The sequence below is a fragment of the Cynara cardunculus genome, assembly GCF_001531365.2.
Source record: "Cynara cardunculus var. scolymus isolate 2C chromosome LG 1, CcrdV1, whole genome shotgun sequence".
Taxonomy (NCBI): domain Eukaryota; kingdom Viridiplantae; phylum Streptophyta; class Magnoliopsida; order Asterales; family Asteraceae; genus Cynara; species Cynara cardunculus.
In genome coordinates this window covers 38,720,532-38,727,854 of record NC_037528.1, presented here as the reverse complement: position 1 = coordinate 38,727,854, position 7,323 = coordinate 38,720,532, and positions in this window count along the sequence as shown.

Sequence of the window (7,323 nt, the reverse complement as noted above, 5' to 3'; positions counted from 1 at the left end):
TGGTTTTTCCCGCCTAAACATGTATGTAGACACACACACACACACACATATATATATATATATATATATATCTATATACACACACCTAATAAATAAGTAACTTTGGGGCCATGTGTTATGTTCCTGTGCGACGGTTACTGGTTTTTCCCGCCTAAACATGTATGTAGACACAATTTTCACTTACGGTTCAAATAGGTCTCTTTAAGTGACATCTGTCCCTCTACACGTTTATTTCTTTGTTTTCGTGGTTCAACTGTTTTTTCCATACTAATTAGAAATCTCTGAAATGTTCACTGTAGTTTCTAATTCTGGAGTTCTATATTCTAGAGCTATAATTACGAACTCTGAATTTTCCTCCATCCTTAGAAACAGAAGCCTGAAACCATTTTCAAACATAAGTCAACTCATCTGAACTCTTAAGTGCTCTTCCCAGACGTAAACCATCCTAACTTCGAAATCTGAATGTCGTACTCTTTCCGTCCTCTTAATTCACAGCTAGACTTAGAAAATTCTGGCTGTGACTTAGACCAACCAGAGGGGCTCTGACTATGATGAAGTCTGAAGTCTTCTTTTCCAGACATAGATGTCTGAACTCTAAAGTCTTCTACAATTCTCAAGAGTAAAGTCTGAGAAGTCATTCTTTAGAGTTAGCTCACCCCAACTCAGAAATCTTCTTTCTCAGACATAACTCACCCGAACTCTGGATTCTAAACTCTGAAATCTTTTTTTAAGACTTAGAAGTCTGGACTCTGAAGTCATTTTCCCAAACTTAGAAAAGAAGTCTGAAGTTTTCTTTTCAGACTTAGAGGTCTGAACTTTGAAGTCTTCTACAATTCTCAGGAGTATAAGTCTAAGAAGTCATTCCTCAGAGTTAGCTCATCCCAATTTTGAAGTCTTCATTCTCCAGACTTAGCTCACCCAAACTCCGAATTCTGGACTCTGAACTCTTTTTCCCAGACTTACAAGTATGAACTTTAATTTAATGGTGTTGGTTTCATACTTCAGAGTTATTTCAAAAGTACAAGCCTGATGACTCATTCTTCAGAGTTTTATTTCATAGTTTTCCCTAGAGTAAATGTCTGAAGAGTCATTCTTCTGAGTTAGCTCACCCGAACTCTGTAGTCTTTTTTCTCCACACGGATACCATGCAGGCTTGCCTATACAGAGCTCTAAAGCCTGAAGAGTTTTACTTCAAAGTAATTTCAAGAGTACAAGTCTTGTTATAAATTTATCTAGACTTTGAAGATAAGTCTTTAAGACTTAGACTTGGTCTTGTAAGCCAGAGCCCCTCTGGTTGGTCTGGCTTTTGAATGTCTTTGCTTCTGGCTATTTATTTGAACCTTGGAAAAATATTCCAATCCATCATAAAGGAACCAGAGGGCCTCTGGTTCATCTTCATATTTAACTAGAGGGTCTCTGGTTGTAATTGAAACTCAAATTCTTTAAGCATTTAACATTTTTTGACCCAGAGGCTCTGGATAGACGAACCAGAGGCTATGGTTGACCAGAGGACCTTTGGTTGGCCTTGCTTTTGGGTTGGCCTTGCTATTGGTTGGTGAGTCCATAAGGGTTCTAGTCCTTAAAAACCAGAGGAGCTATGGTTGGTCTTACTCTTTATGATGCAAACTTTACCATGAGTTCTTTTTCAAAGACACTGGGTATTTGAATAACTATGAACTCAAGGTCTTCAAATTTCGTCTTCAGATTTGAAATTTACACTCTTCTAAGTTTAAATTCAAGTTACTGATATAGTTTCATTTCTAAATTAAATTTTATTCTAGGGTTAACTTCATTTTAAYTRWTTATTGATATAGTTTCATTTCTAAATTCAAGTATGAAGAGTCATTATTCAGAGTTATTTTGCAGACAGAGTGCCATGTAGAGCACCACGCAGAGCCTTTGCATAGTGCATGTAAAGCCTCTGCATAGTGCATTGTGACATTCTGTCACTTCTGAGTTTCAGGTTAGCACTTTATTATAGATCCTATATTTAGAATTATAAATTTACTAGGATCTAGTCAGGGTGGTTAGAGTTCATCTGACTTAGTTCCCAAGTTTAATTTGGAAGATCACACCTTGACGGGTAACCGATAAAATTAACTTGTGTAATGCCAAATATTTTAGTAATTCTCCAAATAAAATAAAGTTGATATTATAAACTTTTAAATAAAAATACAAAAGTCCCATTTGAATGTCCACATAATTTATCAAAAGGTGGAGTTTTGGAACTAATAGTGTTATTTTATTTATGTTGGAAAATTATTGTGGGTTTATTTTTATTAAGAAAAATAAAAGTTTTTATTTGGGTTTGGGCCATTAAAGGCCAGCCCACTTCCGTCTTTAAAATTCTCATATAAATACCCCACATCATTTGAAAAACTTTCATTTCCAAATTTTCAAACTAAGCATTTCATCTCTTTAACCTCTCTCTAAAGCAAACCACCCTCCAGCCGATTCCTTCAAGCAAATCTTTAGGAAAATTCTGTCAATCGTTGAAGAATAATCAAGATTTTAAGACAAAGGTATGATTCTAGTTATATTACTTTTGCAAAACAATAAAAGTCTTCATCCTTCTTCTCCTACATCCCGATCTTGCAACTTAAATTTCTGGAAAGTAAGAAGGGGGAGATTATGCGTCAAAGACATGAAAATGTCTTCAAATGGATGATAATCCATGATCCATATTCTTTGATTTTTAAGAAAGCAGGAGAAAGCCCCTTTGCATGCGAAGTCCGATCATGTAAAATATGTTTTGAAGTATGGAAGAATCTTGCATGCATCCCAAATCGATTTTTACATCTTCAAAATTTAATGAAATCGGAAAATAATTTCTGAAGACTAACCGTTTTTGGTAGTTTTAAAATCTTCAGAAAGTGTTGAGTAAATGGTTGTCACTCGAAGAGTGTGCAATCTGTTTTGGGGGCTATGTAATTCTAGATTGTAGGGTAATAATGAGCAATTTAAACCCGCTAAAAAATTCTTGATATTTGGAATAGTCGGCTTAGCTCATGATTTGGAATGATGTAAAAAGTGGACATAAAAATGACTTTTGGAAGGTTCCTACTTTTAGTGATTGGTAAAACACAAAAATATTTGGAACAAAATGTATAATCTGTCCAAAAATCAGCTTTGAGTAAAGGATTTCGATTTCTTTTAATATATAATTTTTGGACTATTTTTAGAATAAAATAATAAAATGTCAACTTTAATTTATAAAAACCCGATGGCATTGCATGGGATTAACTTTATCTCTGTCAAGAACCCATAAGTGATCTAAATTCTGGATGTTGGTCTGTTTAGGAAGTTAGGGCGGGCGTTGAAAGCTTCAGATGTCATCTTCCTGGATATTCACCTTTAAACCTGTGATTCCTCACGGCCCCACTTTTAATGCTTTGTTTATTTTTATTGGGGGAAAAGCATGAGATTAAGCAAACTATGCATGTTTATTTATTTAAACCATTGGACTAAAGAACTGTTTAGTCAAACTTTGTTTGAAACCATTGGGCTAAAGAACTGTTTAGCCAAGCTTTGTTTGAAACCATCGGACTAAAGAACTGTTTAGTCAAATTTATTATGTCATGAAATATTGACTGTTATTGCACTATAGAATAAATGCTAAATTGATGTGCTTGAGAGTATATTTTCCGAATAAAGTACCCGTCCGTAAACGCTACTTGTTAACTCGGGCACGTTCCCGGGCCGTGGTATTGTGGATAGCCGCTATTCTGTTGACAGTCCCACCCAGAAAGGGGTGCACATTACCTATGGTTTCTTGGTCTAATCATGTGGAATTTGGACCACCGCTGAATTAATACTACTACGAACTGTGAGACCTAAGTAAGTGTACGAGCTACTTATGGTCGTTCGAAAAATAATGGGGCACGTTGGTCAGGTAAGGCTCAATAGCGTCTCAAGTTTATACATCGTGGTAGATTTACATTTATTAAGTGCAAAAAGATTACGCATAAGTTTGCAAGTAATTGGTTTATGCATTAAAATGTTTTATGCATGTGAAAACCCGTGAGCTCACCAACTCTTTGTAGTTGACTCGTTTTATGTTCCATGCTTTTCAGGTAACAAGGAAGTAATGAAGTACTTTGGGAGCATACTTGTGGCAAAACCGATTAAGTTCGAAATGGAAGTTTCTATTTTGTAAAAGAAGTATTTATCAAAATTTGGTTATAATGTTAAACTCATTTTATTTTGTAAAAATTGAAAGGTGTTATTTATTAATTGTTGTTGTGACTCGCTTACCTGTTACATCTTGTGTTTCCGCTTTAGCGGGGTGTGACAGATTTGGTATTAGAGCTTCAGTTATAGAGAACGCTGGTTTTCCTTAAAAACCATCGACTATAACCAAAAAATTTCAAAATGGAATTTTCAAGTAATCTGGAATCATATGATTTTAAAGCGGGTCACATTATTATATGTCGATTAAACAAAGCCTGATCACCTGTGTTTAACTTACATATAATAAGAACTTAATCGGTTGTACTAGAGATATGCTCTCGTAAAGAAATTGTTATGAAAAAGCATGATTTTATGTGTTATACTCACTATGAATATCCATTGCCCTAGACCGACCAGAGACGATGGGTAGAAAAACCCTTATTTTGTTAAGTGTCCATGTTGGACCAGAAGCTCTGGTTAGAAGGACCAGAGGCAATGAAATAGAAATTCCATAAAATTATTAAGTGTTTAAGTGGCACCAGAAGCTCTGGATAGAAGGACCAGAGGCAATGGGATAGAAATTCCATAAAATTTCTAAGTGTTTAAGTGGCATCAGAAGCTCTGGTTAGAAGGACCAGAGGCAATGGGATAGAAATTCCATAAAATTATTAAGTGTGYATGTGGCACYAGAAGCTCTGGMTAGAAGGACCAGAGGCAATGGAATAAGAATTCCTTAAGTTTGGTAAGAGTTCATGAATGCACCAGAAGCACTGATGAGAAGGAAACCAGAGGTCGATGGACTAGAGATCCATTGATCTGTTAAGTATGAGAAACCAGAGGATCGATGGAGGAGAAATCCATCCTTTCTCTAAGTATGAATGTAGAACCAGGGATCGATGGAGTAAAATTTCATTGATCTGCTTAGTCTAAATGTGGAATCAGCGGACCGATGGACGGGATATCTAATACTTTTCTATATAAGATGAAACCAGAAGCTCTGGTCATGAGACCAGAGGCTCTGGTCATGGAACAAGAGGCTCTGGTAGTACAACCAGAGACTTTATATTTAGAGGGTCTAGCTTGATTGCCACCCTTAGCCTTGTTTCGAAGCTTTGGTTATATCACTAAGTATTTATAGATGGTGCATTTAGTAATTAAGATTATTAATGTCGCAGATCACTATGGCGTCATTTGATCCTAGTGAATACTCGGTCGATGAATCCGGTTATGTGGTTGGCCACTCTAGAAGAAACTCAACCCACAATGAAGAGATAGACCCATATGAACAGGAGGACACTGCGACTAGTGGAGCATCTGCCTCTCCACAAGCATCCTTCCTACCCCCATCGGAGCCAGCACCTGATGTTCCACCACGAACCTATCATGGCTCAAGGATCAGGGTCACGCCAAGGAAGAGCATTCCACTGCCGTAACGTGTAGCATTTGAGGACTCTGTTAGAGTAAGAAAAGAGTCATCCCGACCATAATTGGGGAGCAGGATAACTCAAGTGGTGACCGGGGTACCTGCGTCCTGCACCCGGGGCATGAATCCGGCTGAAAGAGAGTGGGTAAGAAGAATCACATTGCACTCTCTGTTATGTTCTCTCTCTCTTTCTCCCAGTGCACCAGACCCGGCTGGGATACCACCACCACATCCTAAACAACCTGTCCGATGTGATGGAAGCACACCATTAGCGCATGTTGAGGAACACGGACGCCGTCACTGCAGCAAGGAGGGAAATAAGGAGGTTGTACAGATGGTTGGTAGTAAGTGGAGTGATGATGCTAATTATGGAAATAGTGATAGGATGGATGTTGTTTTAGAAGAAGGATTAGTGGTAGGATGCCCATTCTTTTGCATAGAAACTCACCATCCTGTTTTGTGACTATAACCATCCTTGAATGCATACTATCTTTTTGGGAAATGCTTATTTATGACAAGTCATGGTGTGTACAAGATTAATCTATTCTGATTATGTAAATGCTTAAATAATATCCATGCGATGAACACTCTTGGCATCATTTAAATAATGGAAGCTATCACCATTGTTATTGCCATAAAAATGACGAATTCCATTCTGACTTAAGCCTCAAAAGATGCCGCCAAGGAGAGAAAATCCCGAGATTGCACGACTTGTGTCAGAGCAAATTTTGGCTGCACTCCCTAACATAGTCAGTCAAGTGGCTGCTGGCATGAATGCTAACCAACCAAATAATCCAGAGCCGAGGGCGGCTAGGGAATGCACATATAAATCTTTTAGATCTTGCAACCCGGAAGAATTCAATGGAACCGAAGGAGTTGTAGGATTACTATCATGGCTCAAGAGCATGGAATCAGTTCTTCACATTAGTAAGTGTACTGAAAGAAAATAAAGTAGAATATGCGGCATGTTTGTTACAAGGAAAGACACTTACTTGGTGGAATACGTTGGTACAAACTAGGGGTCGGGAAGCGGCTAACCTGTTTTCTTGGGACGAATTTAAGAAACTGCTCAAGGATGAATATTGCCTAAGAAGTGAACTCCAAAAGTTAGAAATGGAGTTATGGAATCATGAAATGAAAGGAGAAAATATAGCTGCTTATACGGCCCGATTCCATGAATTAGCAAATCTAGTACCACATTTAGTGACACCGGAGGAAGTCCGCATTGAGAGGTATATTTGGGGATTGTCCCCAGAGATTAGAGGAAACATTACCTCGGAAAATCCAAAGACTCTTCAGGAGGCAATAGACATTGCCACCAAGCTCACGAATAATGTAATTCGATTAGGAGATTTTGTCAAGGGAAAAAGAAAAATGGAGGAGCAGGGGAATCGAAGGTCTAGGGGAAAATATGACAAGAATAGGAGAGTGGTAGGAAATTTTGGGGCATAAACTCAGGCAGTAAATCAAGGAGGCACGACTAAGTGTAATAGATGCAAATATCCACACTGGGGGAATTGCATCATTTGTCAAAGATGCCACCTAGGGGGTCATACAGCAAAGGACTATCGAAGACGATTATGCTTCGATTATGGGAGCCCAGATCATATGAGGAATGTATGCCCAAGGAGGAAACAAGGAGCAAATGCAAGCCAAGCCCGACCAACCAGCCAAGAAAACCCTGAAGGTCAGGCACGGGGCAGAGCATTTGAGATCGGAGCCAAAGAAGC